Source organism: Aulonocara stuartgranti, assembly GCF_965226115.1.
Source record: "Aulonocara stuartgranti genome assembly, chromosome: 5".
NCBI lineage: Eukaryota > Metazoa > Chordata > Actinopteri > Cichliformes > Cichlidae > Aulonocara > Aulonocara stuartgranti.
Genome location: NC_138943.1, coordinates 39,849,916 through 39,867,500, shown reverse-complemented (window position 1 = coordinate 39,867,500; position 17,585 = coordinate 39,849,916). Strand labels below are relative to the sequence as shown.

The following is a 17,585-nucleotide window of genomic DNA, read 5'->3' as shown; positions in this document are numbered from 1 at the left end:
AACAAAGATTTGGAGAGGAGATTGCTACGTTGTCAAGTGGGAAAGGTTCTGTGAGCAGGCACAGCTCAATTTATAGATTAGACCCTTATCTTGATGATGAAGGCCTCTTAAGAGTTGGGGGACGACTGACAAAGGGCTCCTTACCAGAAGAAATGAAGCATCCCTTTGTTCTTGCAAAGGATCAACATGTAGCAAGTCTCATCCTAAAGCACATTCATCAACAGCTTGGTCATAGCGGTCGTAACCACACCTTATCCACACTAAGGAGAAAATACTGGATCACAAAGGCCAACTCGGCTGTAAGGAAGGTTATCGCAGAATGTAATTTTTGCAGAAAATATCCTGGAAAGGCCTTGGAGCAAAAGATGGCAGATTTACCCAAGGAAAGAATTTTGCCAGATAACCCACCACTCACCAACGTCGGTGAAGTGAAAAGAGGACGAGGTACAGCTAAACGTTATGGAGTCATTTTCACCTGTTTAGCCAGCTGAGCGGTGCACTTGGAAGTGGCTAGCTCTCCAAGCACAGATGCCTGCATAATGCTTTGCGCCGTTTTGTGAGTTGGAGAGGTCAAGTCGCTCGCATCCAATCGGACAATGGAACCAATTTTGTTGGAGCAGACAGAGTTAAGAGAGGCTCTTAAATCGCTGAAACATCCCCAAATTGAAGCTGTTTGGAGTTTTAATCCGCCTGGAGCATCACAACATGGTGGAATTTGGGAATGGATAATCCGTATGGTCAGAAAGATTCTGAGATCCGTTCTTCAGCAACAACAGTTGGACGGCGATGGATTAAATACAGTTCAGTGTGAAACTGAAGCAATTTTAAATGACAGACCCATCACAAAGCTTTCTGATGATCCAAAAGCCCCAGAGCCACTTACACCAAATCACATCCTCCTGATTTGACCCTCAGGATATGTATCTGAAGAGAAGATGGAAACAGGCTCAGTACTTCTCAGATCTTTGGAAACGATGGCTACGTGAATAGTCGCCTTGGTTACAGGAGAGACAAAAATGGAACCAAAAGAAGAAGAGTCTAAAACCTGGAGATATAGTCATTATAATGGATTCCTCTGCACCACGTGGTTCCTGGCCACTTGGGAGAGTTCTGGAAACCATTCGTGACAAAAATGGACTTGTACGATCTGTACGTTTAAAAACAAAGACTAACGTTCTTGAAAGACCTGTAACTAAACGCCTTGATGCATTTTCAATCATCCAGGTAAGTAAATCTCCAAAAGCTGATTATGTTCATCTGGACGAGGCGTTTTGTGGCACAAACGTTTCGTCATCATCAGGTGACGTCTTCAGTCTCAGCTGACTGCAGGTTTCAATCTTATAAACAGCACATTTGCATAATGACTGAAACCAGCCCACTGAAGGAACGATGGGCTGGGAGGTCAGTTCCTTAATCGTAATTATGCAAATTCTCATGACCAGCAAGTCACCTGGATGAGTGACGAAACGTTTCTCCCACTAAACGCTACGTCCAGATGAACAGAATCAACTTTTGGAGACCTGTAACTAAACTTTGCCTGTTACATGAGACTGTAGTGTAAAAGTGTATTTAAATGCTCTGTTTACTTGTGTTTATTTATTTGTGTTTATCTTCAGCTCTGCCACCAGCAGCTCATTGTAACGTGCTGTCATGACACGGCTACCTGTCATCTTCCTTTCACTGCTGCTCTTCATTCTGTCCCAGATCACTCTGCTGTGTACAGCGCTCAGTTATCTAAGCTCTAAGTTATACGCCAAAGAGCGACATTTGGAATTTTACATGAATGCAGCTACAGTAACCTCTGTCATGCATCAAGACTAACCTGTCACACTGGGACTCCTGTGGTCCACCAGTGAGTACCAGTAAGAAAGAGACAATCAGTGACTCACGTTCACGTATGTGGACAGCTTCCTCGTCCACTCACTGTGTGAGAAGCACTTTGCAGGCCTGGTGAGAAGCAGAGAGAACACAGATTAATGCACTTTGTATAGTTTATCAGTTTCCACACAGCTTTCCCTCTTCTGTTCAGCTAATGCAGAAGCATGGAGAAGCCTGCACACTGGGTCAGGTTGAAGCTCCCAGTACACAAACCCACTCATGTTTCTGTGGATTTTCCCCAAATAGAGACACAGTTGTTGGGGAGGGAAAAGGATTTATTCAGCCGGTCAGATATTGTACCTACCCTAACAGCGTGTGCACACTCACACACTGTTGTATGCCTGAGGACTTTGTGTGTGTGTTTGTGCTTTCGGAGAGCTCATCTGTGCACCAGGTGCTGCCTTTGGGACTCCAGCATGTTCTTTTCCTTCTTTCTTTGTCTCTTTGTATGAAACATGTACAGTACACAACAACACACACTGTTACACATGGTCTGACTGGTGGACTCTGTGGTAAGCTGAGCTTACACTTCTGTGTTTCACACATGCACTCACCGACCACACTACGAAAAGAATCATTGTTATTTATGCTGCCGCGGTTCTGGCTCAGCTTGACCCAGTATTTTGAGTCGCTATGTTTTGGTGTGTTTTTGCATTTTGGATTCTTTCCTTATTATGATGCTGATGATTATGACTCTTTGTTTCAGTTCTTCTTGTTCAGGGATTAGTTCGTAGGTTTTGTGTTCTCATGTTTATTGCAGGTTTAGTTCAGTGTCTAGTCTGTCTCTGTGTCGTGTCTGCGTCTTTGTTTAGTGCTGTCTTGTTTCCTGTTTTACTCTGAAGGTTCATGTTCCTGTCTTATGTCAGTGTTTCTAGCTGTGTCCCCTTCTGTCTCTAATTCCTTGATGACTTCCTCTGTGTATTTTAGCCCAGTGTGTCTTCGTGTCAGTGTCGCGTCGTCTGTTCATGCACCCTGTTATTTCTAGCTGCACGTCATGATTCTAGTCTGCAAGATTCAGTATTGGACATGTTCATAGTCACTTTCTCCAGTCATGTTTGCCTGCACCTTCATGTGCCTGCACCTTCATGTGCCTGCACCGAGATCTCGTTCACAGTTTCTCATGTCGTGTTCATAGTCTGTCCGCAGTACTTCGTCATAGTTCAGTCCTGGTCTTCGTTTATAGCCTTAGTTACTCCCAGTTTAGGTCTTTAGTTTTCCCATAGTTTGTGGTTTGTTATTTTGCCTTCTGTGTCAGCCCTGATTAAAGGCTCGCTTTGAGCTTAGCACAAGTTTTGCCTCCTGCGTCTGTGTCCGCACCTGGATCCACCAAACACTCTCCACACGGTCTGCCCTCGCGGGCCGTGACAGTATGCATTAGTGATTGTGTCGCCTTCTGTTCCTTTTATATATCAATGACTTGGGTCAAAATGTCTCAGACACAAATTTGCATTCTTATGCTGATGACACAGTTATTTACTGTTATGGATCATCTCTTGCTCAGGCCATTGAAACCCTACAGAAAGCCTTTGTTGCTTTCCAGCATTCACTTATTCAGCTAAAATTAGTTCTCAATGCTGACAAGACTAAGCTAATGTTGTTTTCTAAGTCAAAGAAGGTCCCGGAGCCTATACCAGTGGTGTCCACCCTTGAAGGAAATGTCATAGAGATGGTTCATGAATATAAATACCTTGGTGTCTGGATTGATGACTCCTTCACCTTTAAACCACATATAGAGAGACTAGTAAAGAAACTGAGACTTAAACTTCGTTTTTTCTTCCGTAATAAGCAGTGCTTTTCTTTTGCAGTAAAAAAACGTCTTGTCACTGCAACCTTTATCTGTGTTAGATTATGGTGACATTCTGTATATGAACGCTTCTTCTTCATGTCTTCTAATGTTGGACACGATGTATCATGCTTCCTTGAGGTTTATTACCAATTGTAAATACCTGACCCATCACTGTGATTTGTACTTAAGAGTAAAATTGCCTTCTTTGGCCATTAGAAGACAGGGGCATTGGTACACTTTTATTTACAAAGCTATGCTTGGATTGCTGCCTCCTTATGTTTGTACTTTGCTCACAAGGACAAATAGTGGTTCTTACTCCTTGCGTTCAAATGATCAGCTGCTGCTGTCTGTTCCCCTTGTCCGCACAGAGCTGGGTAAGAAAGCCTTTGTGCACTCTGCGCCTTTTTTGTGGAATCTGTTACAGAAAGACTGGAAACTGACTGAACTGTTGTCTTTAAATGTTTTTAAAACTAAACTCAAAGGCCTACAGGCTGCCTCAATAATGTGTAATTGTTTTCTGTAATTTTAACTTTGTTTGTTCGTATGTATTTGTTTTGAAATGTGCTGCCTCTTGGCCAGGACTCCCTTGAAATAGAGGTTTTTGATCTCAACGGGACATTCCTGGTTAAATAAAGGTTAAATAAAAAAATAAATAAATAAATAAAATATGTCATTATTCTGCTAATGTTGAAGCACAGCTGTTTCCACCACAGTGGAAAAAATGAAGGCGTGATTGCACAACTGAAACTGGAAATCCATTTTCTTTCTTAATAGCTGCAGGTAGCAGGGTGGAGACCACTGGAGCTGCAGAGAAGATGGCAAGTGTAGCGGTCCAGGTCCACAGAGAGACGGGGAGTGTAGCGGTCCAGGTCCACAGAGAGACGGGGAGTGTAGCGGTCCAGGTCCACAGAGAGAGACGGGGAGTGTAGCGGTCTAGGTCCACAGAGAGACGGGGAGTGTAGCGGTCCAGGTCCACAGAGAGAGACGGGGAGTGTAGCGGTCTAGGTCCACAGAGAGACGGGGAGTGTAGCGGTCCAGGTCCACAGAGAGAGACGGCGAGTGTAGCGGTCTAGGTCCACAGAGAGACGGCGAGTGTAGCGGTCCAAGTCCACAGAGAGAGACGGGGAGTGTAGCGGTCCAGGTCCACAGAGAGAGACGGTGAGTGTAGCGGTCCAAGTCCACAGAGAGAGACGGCGAGTGTAGCGGTCCAGGTCCACAGAGAGACGGCGAGTGTAGCGGTCCAGGTCCACAGAGAGAGACGGTGAGTGTAGCGGTCCAGGTCCACAGAGAGAGACGGGGAATGTAGCGGTCCAGGTCCACAGAGAGAGACGGCGAGTGTAGCGGTCCAGGTCCACAGAGAGACAGGGAGTGTAGCGGTCCAGGTCCACAGAGAGAGACGGTGAGTGTAGCGGTCCAAGTCCACAGAGAGAGACGGTGAGTGTAGCGGTCCAGGTCCACAGAGAGAGACGGCGAGTGTAGCGGTCCAGGTCCACAGAGAGACGGGGAGTGTAGCGGTCCAGGTCCACAGAGAGAGACGGGGAGTGTAGCGGTCCAGGTCCACAGAGAGACGGGGAGTGTAGCGGTCCAGGTCCACAGAGAGAGACGGGGAGTGTAGCGGTCCAAGTCCACAGAGAGAGACGGCGAGTGTAGCGGTCCAGGTCCACAGAGAGAGACGGCGAGTGTAGCGGTCCAGGTCCACAGAGAGAGACGGCGAGTGTAGCGGTCTAGGTCCACAGAGAGAGACGGCGAGTGTAGCGGTCCAGGTCCACAGAGAGAGACGGGGAGTGTAGCGGTCCAGGTCCACAGAGAGAGACGGCAAGTGTAGCGGTCCAGGTCCACAGAGAGACGGCGAGTGTAGCGGTCCAGGTCCACAGAGAGAGACGGGGAGTGTAGCGGTCCAGGTCCACAGAGAGAGACGGGGAGTGTAGCGGTCCAGGTCCACAGAGAGACGGCGAGTGTAGCGGTCCAGGTCCACAGAGAGAGACGGCGAGTGTAGCGGTCCAGGTCCACAGAGAGACGGGGAGTGTAGCGGTCCAGGTCCACAGAGAGAGACGGCGAGTGTAGCGGTCCAGGTCCACAGAGAGAGACGGCGAGTGTAGCGGTCCAGGTCCACAGAGAGACGGGGAGTGTAGCGGTCCAGGTCCACAGAGAGAGACGGCGAGTGTAGCGGTCTAGGTCCACAGAGAGACAGGGAGTGTAGCGGTCCAGGTCCACAGAGAGAGACGGCGAGTGTAGCGGTCTAGGTCCACAGAGAGACAGGGAGTGTAGCGGTCCAGGTCCACAGAGAGAGACGGCGAGTGTAGCGGTCCAAGTCCACAGAGAGAGACGGCGAGTGTAGCGGTCCAGGTCCACAGAGAGAGACGGCGAGTGTAGCGGTCTAGGTCCACAGAGAGACGGGGAGTGTAGCGGTCCAGGTCCACAGAGAGAGACGGGGAGTGTAGCGGTCCAGGTCCACAGAGAGAGCCGGCAAGTGTAGCGGTCCAGGTCCACAGAGAGACGGGGAGTGTAGCGGTCCAGGTCCACAGAGAGAGACGGGGAGTGTAGCGGTGTAGGTCCACAGAGAGACGGCGAGTGTAGCGGTCCAGGTCCACAGAGAGACGGGGAGTGTAGCGGTCCAGGTCCACAGAGAGAGACGGCGAGTGTAGCGGTCTAGGTCCACAGAGAGACGGCGAGTGTAGCGGTCCAGGTCCACAGAGAGAGACGGTGAGTGTAGCGGTCCAAGTCCACAGAGAGAGACGGCGAGTGTAGCGGTCCAGGTCCACAGAGAGAGACGGCGAGTGTAGCGGTCCAGGTCCACAGAGAGAGACGGTGAGTGTAGCGGTCCAGGTCCACAGAGAGAGACGGCGAGTGTAGCGGTCCAGGTCCACAGAGAGAGACGGTGAGTGTAGCGGTCCAAGTCCACAGAGAGAGACGGCGAGTGTAGCGGTCTAGGTCCACAGAGAGACGGGGAGTGTAGCGGTCCAGGTCCACAGAGAGAGACGGCGAGTGTAGCGGTCCAGGTCCACAGAGAGACGGCGAGTGTAGCGGTCTAGGTCCACAGAGAGACAGGGAGTGTAGCGGTCCAGGTCCACAGAGAGAGACGGGGAGTGTAGCGGTCCAGGTCCACAGAGAGAGACAGGGAGTGTAGCGGTCCAGGTCCACAGAGAGACGGCGAGTGTAGCGGTCCAGGTCCACAGAGAGAGACGGCGAGTGTAGCGGTCTAGGTCCACAGAGAGACAGGGAGTGTAGCGGTCCAGGTCCACAGAGAGAGACGGCGAGTGTAGCGGTCTAGGTCCACAGAGAGACAGGGAGTGTAGCGGTCCAGGTCCACAGAGAGAGACGGTGAGTGTAGCGGTCCAGGTCCACAGAGAGAGACGGGGAGTGTAGCGGTCCAGGTCCACAGAGAGAGACGGCGAGTGTAGCGGTCCAGGTCCACAGAGAGACGGGGAGTGTAGCGGTCCAGGTCCACAGAGAGAGACGGCGAGTGTAGCGGTCTAGGTCCACAGAGAGACGGGGAGTGTAGTGGTCCAGGTCCACAGAGAGAGACGGGGAGTGTAGCGGTCCAGGTCCACAGAGAGAGACGGCGAGTGTAGCGGTCCAGGTCCACAGAGAGACGGGGAGTGTAGCGGTCCAGGTCCACAGAGAGAGACGGCGAGTGTAGCGGTCTAGGTCCACAGAGAGACAGGGAGTGTAGCGGTCCAGGTCCACAGAGAGAGACGGCGAGTGTAGCGGTCCAAGTCCACAGAGAGAGACGGTGAGTGTAGCGGTCCAGGTCCACAGAGAGAGACGGCGAGTGTAGCAGTCTAGGTCCACAGAGAGACGGGGAGTGTAGCGGTCCAGGTCCACAGAGAGAGACGGCGAGTGTAGCAGTCCAGGTCCACAGAGAGAGACGGCGAGTGTAGCGGTCCAGGTCCACAGAGAGAGACGGGGAGTGTAGCGGTCCAGGTCCACAGAGAGACGGGGAGTGTAGCGGTCCAGGTCCACAGAGAGAGACGGCGAGTGTAGCGGTCTAGGTCCACAGAGAGACGGCGAGTGTAGCGGTCCAGGTCCACAGAGAGAGACGGGGAGTGTAGCGGTCCAGGTCCACAGAGAGACGGGGAGTGTAGCGGTCCAAGTCCACAGAGAGACGGCGAGTGTAGCGGTCCAGGTCCACAGAGAGAGACGGGGAGTGTAGCGGTCCAGGTCCACAGAGAGAGACGGGGAGTGTAGCGGTCCAAGTCCACAGAGAGAGACGGCGAGTGTAGCGGTCCAGGTCCACAGAGAGAGACGGCGAGTGTAGCGGTCCAAGTCCACAGAGAGAGACGGGGAGTGTAGCGGTCCAAGTCCACAGAGAGACGGCGAGTGTAGCGGTCCAGGTCCACAGAGAGACGGGGAGTGTAGCGGTCCAGGTCCACAGAGAGAGACGGGGAGTGTAGCGGTCCAGGTCCACAGAGAGACGGGGAGTGTAGCGGTCCAGGTCCACAGAGAGAGACGGCGAGTGTAGTGGTCCAGGTCCACAGAGAGAGACGGGGAGTGTAGCGGTCCAAGTCCACAGAGAGACGGCGAGTGTAGCGGTCCAGGTCCACAGAGAGACGGGGAGTGTAGCGGTCCAGGTCCACAGAGAGAGACGGCGAGTGTAGCGGTCCAGGTCCACAGAGAGAGACGCCGAGTGTAGCGGTCCAAGTCCACAGAGAGACGGCGAGTGTAGCGGTCCAGGTCCACAGAGAGACGGGGAGTGTAGCGGTCCAGGTCCACAGAGAGAGACGGGGAGTGTAGCGGTCCAAGTCCACAGAGAGAGACGGCGAGTGTAGTGGTCCAGGTCCACAGAGAGACGGGGAGTGTAGTGGTCCAGGTCCACAGAGAGAGACGGCGAGTGTAGTGGTCCAGGTCCACAGAGAGACGGGGAGCTGGGTAAAGTCATTTTCCACTGTGGAGGACAAACACTTTCAAACTTGTCCATCACAGCAACACAAACTGCCCCCTTTAAAAAGACTCGATGTGCAGTTCAGTATTGACAGTGACATCACATGAAGTGCATATAAAGTGTGTCTGAATGGCAGAGATGCAGACATGTGTGCATGTGGCACAGAGCCATGGCTCAGTGTCTGAGTGAGCTTGAAGCCGTTTATGATTCTGAACCACAAACAAGCTCAAACTTTGGACTGTTTGACTGATGAAAACCTCCATTATGGCCGTTCATACTCCTCACAGTCATTAAACAATGAACAGTTAAATGACATCACAGTTTTTTACGACTACAGTTACAGAAAGAAAACATAAGCAGGCTAAAGTGAAGAGTCTGGGCAGTGAGCTACCAGAACTTTCTATATTTCACACATTTATTTCTTATCATTTTAGTCCCAGTTAAGATCAGAGTGGCTGTTTGTGGCCAGTGATCTCCATGGAAGCAGCAAAGGCTCCAGAGCAGGCTTTGTAAGCTGAGCATGTACATATGTGAGCTGTGGGGCAGAGGAATGGGCAAACTTACGATTGCCTGTAATAAAGTGAAAATTGCCATTTAATATGTCACCAATATTTCCCATAGTAAGATCAGCTTCTTAGCTTCATGTGAGCTGGGATGGTTTGTACATTATGATGCAGGGCAGACTGAAACATCAACAGGTGAGCAAAGAGTTGATCCAACACAGGCTGCAGGTGTATCATATCCCCACAACTACAGGACGCCACATATTTAATGTGTGGGGAGGAACGTGAGCTAAGAACAAAGGGCCTGGTGTCTCAGAGTTCTGATGTACACGTTCTCATCTTTTTATTCAACAGCAACATTACCTAAAGATTAGCCAGCAGCAAGGCCAAGTCTGCTACAACGAGTAACAGACCTCATGTTATTGTCCTGGGTGGAGTCGAGGAGATGGATGCTCTGCACACCTTACGATTAGACAATTCATCATTAAGCTTGAAACATCCTGAGAACCGAGAACAGTGCTATTTGCTGTTTAATCACATTTTATACTCCAATCAGATCGATTAGCCAGCCATCACCAGCAGCCAGCTTCCCTGTGAAGCTGTCCCTGGTTCACTGTGGACACTGTGGGTGTGTTCAGCCCTCCTGTCTCTCATTTAAATCTGTTTTCATGCAACACAACAGCTCAACAACAAGCAGCGTGGGGTTCACAGTTCAGCATTTCACACACTGTTGCTACAAACTCAACATACAGGAGTATGCACGCACACACACAAAGCTACAGCTGTCGTGACTGTAGCCCCTCTGCAGTGCTGCTGTTGTGCTTTTTGTGTTTGTCGGAAATCAAACCAGTGAATTTGCTGGTCTTCCAGCTGCAGCTCCACTCTGCCTTCTCCCACTCCTCTTTGTTTCCGTGTTTCCGGTTAAAACTAGGTCATTTTCCAACCCACAGCTCCCACTGAGCGTGACATCCAGATACACACGTATCCCCTGGCAACCACACGTTCACCCTCGACACCCCGTCCAGACTGCGTCCTCGTTTCCTGCACCTTCCTGCAGGTTGTGTTCACTGAGCATGGCGGGCTCTGCAGACACAGCTTTGTTCAGCACACTTCAAACTGTAAGACGTGAAACGTTCTTTACCAGCTTCTAATAAAACAGCCTTTGAACGCGATGATCTTTCTTGTGTATCTGTTAATGTAGAGTCACAGCTGAGTCTAATGTGGAAGGACAAATTATGTTTTCACTGACTATCACAATATGAAAAGTCCCGTCGAGACTGTTTCCAGTTCTGAGGGCAGCTCAAGAGGTAGGGCAGGGCGTCTGCCAATCGGGAGGTCAGTGGTTTGATGAATGATGCTTACACCGTCCATACTGCTGACATCCACTCTTACTGACCTCACCTTTCAGAAAAGGTGGAGTAGCAAAGTCTGCTCTGAGATGATGAATACACCACTCTGCTCTGTGCTGAAGTCCTGACACAACAATTTGAATGAAGCATTTTGCCCATTAACGGGCAATGAGCCTCTCGCATGAGCAGGTTTGGCTCGCTCGTCTTTAGAGAATTGTTTTAATTCGGCCGCACTGAAGAGTGTTTAAGCATGAACAGCCTGTTTAAAGTCATGCCAAAGCATGTCAGTCTACTGAGGAGATCTAGGTCACTCCAAAACCTCCATGTTGGTTTCTCTGGCCATTCAGAGGTAGACTTGCTGGTGCACTGCTGCAAATGTGCTTCAGCTCCAGTGCATGAACTGATGGACACTCACTCGCCTTCAGGACCTATTTGTAAATCATCACACTGACACAAAGATGACGGGTTACTCAGCAGAAGTGTGGGGAGAGTGAGACAGTATAAAATAATCCAGGAGACAAAGCTGTGCCATTTCTGGACTTGGTTCAATTATTATTTATGGTTTTTGGGGAGGTTATGAAATCTGTTCATTGGTTTTCAGTAGCAGTTAGGAAACAACACAAACATCAGACTGCGGGGAAAGCTGGTGACGCAGCGCAGAGGTTAAATTCTTCTCAGGGAAGAATAATCAATAGAAAGCTGAAATCATCGTCTGAACTCATTCATGCTACTCTGCATGTTACTGCACAAACCATGAGCCCAGCATGTCTCCGTTCTCAGCTGAGGGCCTACAGGCTGCAACTGGCTGTAGATTAGAAATGATGTCACTGTCATATAATGACATCACTGGACGGGGAGGGTATAGAGTTCAGAGGTCACGGGGTAAACAGCACGGTGGGGGAGGGAGGAAACATGTGCAGACACACAACAGAAACACACACCTTTTTAGAGCAGTGCTGCGAGTGCTAGACTGTGTATGAGGGACCAGCAGTGATAGACTGAGTAGTGTGTGCACACATGCACACAAACACATGAATAAGGCAGGTGCAGAGAGCTGTACCAGCATCAGCTGTGTCTTTAACAGCAGTGCTGCTGCTGTGATGTCATTATTATGTGATGAGACCAGTTTATGTAGAGACGGGCCTTTTGTTCTGTCTCGTTCCCCTCAAACGGATGCTGGCTCTGACTTTTTCACTCATGTGTTACCTCGGACTATAAAGCACCTGCATGATCGGTGATGTAAATAAAACTAGACTGAATATAGGCCAGGTCACATGGGGTCAGTGCATCCTCACTCCCAGCCAATAACATGTTAACACAGGGGGTGTAATCTGTCACGCCACGGACCCTTTTAACGGTGTAAGGAGACACCAGCAGCAGTGCTATGTTTAATGACAGCGCCATACCAGCGGGCAGTCGGGATCAGAACATCAGCATTAAAATAATAATGATAATCAGTGTGGCTGTGATTGTGCTGCACAGAAAGACACTGGAAGTTTTTATTCAAATAGAGTCTAGTTACCATGTGAACCATGTCGACCAGCATTAGGATACATATATGTGCCAGGCAAGTAAAGGTTACATGTGTACCCCCTTTTCTCGGTTTGAAGGTGCAGTCAGTCCTCTGTGCTCAGACCAAGCACCACTGCCACTCAAGTGTTGGAGTAATAATTTTTGATTTTTATTGTGAAGGGGTCGCCACAGCAGCTAGCTCCACCTCTTTGTGTGAGATGGACCCTCAAAGGAAACTGGACAGGTTCTTCTGTAGCACGTGTCTGCTCGACCTGAGCGCATTTACACAGCTGCATCATTCACACAAGCACTTTTTTAAGTGCTTTCTTAGGCACACACACACTCATGCATTGGAGAGCTTAGTGTCATGCCCAAGGATATCTAGAGCAGCCAGTGGTTGAACCACCAACCTTAGCAGATAGCCCGCTGTACCTCCTGAGCTAAAAACACCTCACATCCCTGTGATGGGATTTTACATTTATCTGTTACTGATTTTCCACTTTTTTAAAGACAGCTTTGGGCTAAACAATGTTCACAGTCAGCCTGTGTGAGGTGTCACAAGGGGACAAATTAATGATGGTAAATTCGATTCTTTTTACTGAATCGAGTTTGAATGAGTCACTCACCGAAGTGAATCGTGTTTGAGTCATATGAGTCACAGAGTCAGTTGCCCAGAGAGTGCAAAAAATATACATTTTTACTCAAACTTAATTTGTTTCTCTTTTCATGTAAATCCTACTGCTAAGATGAGTGATTGAAAAAGAAAAACAACTAGTTTTATAGAGCAAAAAAAAGATTTCTAATGGGAACATTTATTTTATTTATTTTTATTTTTATTTTATTAGTATTTTCCTTAAATGTGTTAAATATATATTTTCTCATCTAAATGTCCACTGAGCTGTGAGCCAGGGGGCGGTAATGGACCTTAACGTTGGTTGCCAACCAAGAAGAAGAAGCTGTGAGCCAGGAGGGAGGGGGTGAGTAACTTAAATGTGCTGCTAGCATGTTAGCAGAGCGATGCTACTGTGAACTGAGGAGCTGTTGTCTTGAGGTGAGCTTCTACTCAGGGTTTGTTCTTCTTGTATATTTCTACTAATGGAATTAGTTTGCTAACAGCAACAGGGATGAGTCAGTTGGACTTGTGAATCATGATTCACGAGTCCAGTAAAGTGATTCTCGAGTATTGAACGATTCGTTCATGATTCGCGCATCACTAGTACAAATGAGTGATGGGCAAAGGAAGTGACACAGTGTTGTGTCTCTAATGGTACATCCTTAAGTGCACTTCTTTTAGTTCAGTGTGAAATAAGAACATGGTCTGAACTCTGTATCAGTGTAAAACAAACCTGCACTACAGGGAGTGCAGAATTATTAGGCAAATGAGTATTTTGTCCACATCATCCTCTTCATGCATGTTGTCTAACTCCAAGCTGTGTAGGCTCGAAAGCCTACTACCAATTAAGCATATTAGGTGATGTGCATCTCTGTAATGAGAAGGGGTGTGGTCTAATGACATCAACACCCTATATCAGGTGTGCATAATTATTAGGCAACGTCCTTTCCTTTGGCAAAATGGGTCAAAAGAAGGACTTGACAGGCTCAGAAAAGTCAAAAATAGTGAGATATCTTGCAGAGGGATGCAGCAGTCTCAAAATTGCAAAGCTTCTGAAGCGTGATCATCGAACAATCAAGCGTTTCATTCAAAATAGTCAACAGGGTCGCAAGAAGCGTGTGGAAAAACCAAGGCGCAAAATAACTGCCCATGAACTGAGAAAAGTCAAGCGTGCAGCTGCCAAGATGCCACTTGCCACCAGTTTGGCCATATTTCAGAGCTGCAACATCACTGGAGTGCCCAAAAGCACAAGGTGTGCAATACTCAGAGACATGGCCAAGGTAAGAAAGGCTGAAAGACGACCACCACTGAACAAGACACACAAGCTGAAACGTCAAGACTGGGCCAAGAAATATCTCAAGACTGGTTTTTCTAAGGTTTTATGGACTGATGAAATGAGAGTGAGTCTTGATGGGCCAGATGGATGGGCCCGTGGCTGGATTGGTAAAGGCAGAGAGCTCCAGTCCCACTCAGACGCCAGCAAGGTGGAGGTGGAGTACTGGTTTGGGCTGGTATCATCAAAGATGAGCTTGTGGGGCCTTTTCGGGTTGAGGATGGAGTCAAGCTCAACTCCCAGTCCTACTGCCAGTTTCTGGAAGACACCTTCTTCAAGCAGTGGTACAGGAAGAAGTCTGCATCCTTCAAGAAAAACATGATTTTCATGCAGGACAATGCTCCATCACACGCGTCCAAGTACTCCACAGCGTGGCTGGCAAGAAAGGGTATAAAAGAAGAAAAACTAATGACATGGCCTCCTTGTTCACCTGATCTGAACCCCATTGAGAACCTGTGGTCCATCATCAAATGTGAGATTTACAAGGAGGGAAAACAGTACACCTCTCTGAACAGTGTCTGGGAGGCTGTGGTTGCTGCTGCACGCAATGTTGATGGTGAACAGATCAAAACACTGACAGAATCCATGGATGGCAGGCTTTTGAGTGTCCTTGCAAAGAAAGGTGGCTATATTGGTCGCTGATTTGTTTTTGTTTTGTTTTTGAATGTCAGAAACGTATATTTGTGAATGTGGAGATGTTATATTGGTGTCACTGGTAAAAATAAATAATTGAAATGGGTATATATTTGTTTTTTGTTAAGTTGCCTAATAATTATGCACAGTAAGAGTCACCTGCACACACAGATATCCCCCTAAAATAGCTCAAACTAAAAACAAACTAAAAACTACTTCCACAAACATTCAGCTTTGATATTAATGAGTTTTTTGGGTTCGTTGAGAACATGGTTGTTGTTCAATAATAAAATTATTCCTCAAAAATACAACTTGCCTAATAATTCTGCACTCCCTGTATAGATTTCTCCTGATGCTGACAGGCTGCCCTTATCAACAACAGTACAATGTGTTAGAAAAACACACAAGACTGAGATAAGCCGAACAACCAGCAAGAAGCCATGGTGTCAACCTCTCCCCAAACTGTAAGCCTAAGCTGGCTCGTACACTGCAAGACCAGGAAATAAAAGAGGCAGACGGAGCCCGGTCAACGATCACACCCACAGATATGATGGAGGCAGACAGTGAGGGTGGGGGTGTTAGAGACAGAGACGGGACCCGTGAAAAGCAACAACAGACAAAGAAGATGTGGTGTGAGAAAGCAAAGAAGCGATGCAGAAACAACACGTGTGTCCTGGAAATGCTGTAACATGCCAGGTGACTGAAAAACACGAGACCATCCTGAGGAGGCTCAGAGGACACTTCCACTTCTTTTCTGCTTTTAGAACCACCTCACTCCATTTCTCAAAGGTTTAAACAACAGTTTCTGCTCCTGAACTTTGGTCTCCTTGTCATCTCTTAGCTGATTTTTATTTCACATCAGCAGAAGCTGGTTTGCTTTTATAGTTTAGCCTTTAACCTTTTATTAGTGAGATAGCTGAACCAGCCCACTGATGTGTGTGTTATGATGAATATTCTGACTGCATAAATAATAAATGGCTTCATTACTTTGTATTGAAGTAAACTGAGACGTGGAACAGGAAGCTACATCGCAGGCTGAGGTTCAGTGTGTTGCCTGAGGACGCTAACATGTGGACAGACCCTCAAGCCTCCAACGGTGCCCCAGGGTGAATCAGGCACTGCATGCAGCCCAAATCCACTGTTTCCTTGTGCATTTGGAGCCTATCGAGCCATCAATGGGACGACTGGGATAAACCCAGTCTACCTCTGTGTGAATGTTGGAGCCGTCTGCAGCGACACCTTCTTTGTTTAACATGCTTCTACAATGCTTTACTCATCATTCAGCTCCATGTGAAACACTGCAGCCCTGCAGCTGACAGCCACGTCACACTAAAGTCACTTTGGTCGGTTTTAATTATTTGTATAACATATATATGTAATATAAACCTGGGGGTGAAAACAGCTGTTTGAGAGCAAGTCCTTAAACGACACCACAGACGAACCAGCAGCCGTTGATGACCATCCACTGCTCAGATATGTGTTTGTACGCTGCAGACATGAAGGGGCAGACACAATAACTTATTTGTGATTACTTTTATTTGAAACCATAAAATCCTTCATGCAACAAAGCAGTCACATGTAGCTGGTTCCAGTAAAGCTTCCTATTATGGGAATGAGACTTCCTCACTGGTGCTTTGTTCTACAGTACACCCATGCAATGCCCAGTTCTCCACAGTACTTCATTTATTATATGTAGACCATAAGAACCTCTTCATAGGATCTACATGTGAGAAATTATCTTCAGCTAGTCTTTTCAGCTTAGCGACAAACAGGCTTAGTGCTTTAAACATGGGGCTCGTGCTGCGCCTGCCTGACACACGGGTCTACATACCACAGACGCTTTGAACAAGTGTCTGTGGGACACAGATGCACTCCTTTAAAGCACGAGGTTTGTGTCCTATTTTAAGAACAGGAAATGAGCCGTCGACAGTGCTTCACACATGCAGCCACAGAAACATCTGTGTGTGTCCAGACATAATGTTTCTTTGTGCCAGAAGAAATGAAAGTGTGCTCTCTGTCTCACTCTTATATCACTCCACATCAACAATCACCATCCCCATCGTGTTGTCAGTTAACTCCACCTCTATCTTCCTTTGTCGTACTCTTGTTCTGTAGACGATCTCTGCATCTTTCTGACTCTTACAGTCATCCCCATCCTTCTCCTATTGTTCCCTATCATTGTTCCCTCGATCCATTAATCCATGTGTTCTATCTTTTCCTCCACGTCTCCATGAAGCATTGCAGCAGGTCAGTTTGTCACCTCATTACCACATCTGGATCTCACTTTGCACTCACACACACACACCACCTATACAAAGAAAACACTACCCCCTTTCCCCCTCTCATCTGCCTTTTGAACCTCCTTTTTTTCTCTCTTGTTTTTGTCCAATGAGAAAGCTGTCTGGTCACCAGGGCTCCTTAGCAACAGTCCCACTAGAGGAAAGAGGAATGAAGGAGGTAGGGAATAGGAACAAAGGATGAGAGTGGTGGGGTGATGAGGGTAAGAAGGGATGACGATGAGGAGGAGCTGAACAGGAAAATCAGCCCCTGCAGGAGTGTGAAGCTGGAGATGTGTGTGCTGTTATTTGTGTGTGTGTGTGGGGGGGGGGGGGCAGAACTGCATGAATAAAGTGTGAGAGTGGGGGCATGGGGCATGTGTGGCTTCGGCTTTCCATGCTTGTGTCTCAAAGTACATGAAGATAAGACGGCGATGCCACGATTGGGTCCAACTGAATCAAAAACAACAGAATAAATCCTGGTTTGTAAATCTCACCTGCATTAGAGGACTACCTGTGGTATGACATCAGCAGCCAATGAGCATGTTCATCTCAACACTGGACTGTCCATGTTTTACATTATGTGTGGTCAGTGTTCGGGAGTAACAGAGTACATGTACCACCGTCACATATTCAAAATATAAAATATGAGTAACTGTATTCTGTTACAGTTACCGTTTAAAAAGGTGGTAATCAGAATACAGTTACTTTGATGAAATAAATGGATTACACGGCGGTCTTTTCCTGTTACATATGTTAGGCTGTCCCCTCTCTGTTTTTGGTTTCCACGCCGGTGGAAACTCAAACAAAACACGCATTC

General features: G+C 47.9%; 1 protein-coding gene across 3 annotated transcripts in view; it reads right to left on the bottom strand.

Annotated features, from left to right (window-relative positions):
• nfasca (neurofascin homolog (chicken) a) overlaps positions 1-17,585 on the bottom strand; it is a 165,910-nt gene that overhangs the window by 89,721 nt on the left and 58,604 nt on the right. For all 3 annotated transcript variants that reach the window (XM_082534067.1, XM_082534068.1, XM_082534066.1), the window contains one exon: positions 1,890-1,947. The gene's annotated coding sequence lies outside the window, so the exon portion shown is untranslated. The remainder of the gene's footprint in view (positions 1-1,889; positions 1,948-17,585) is intronic.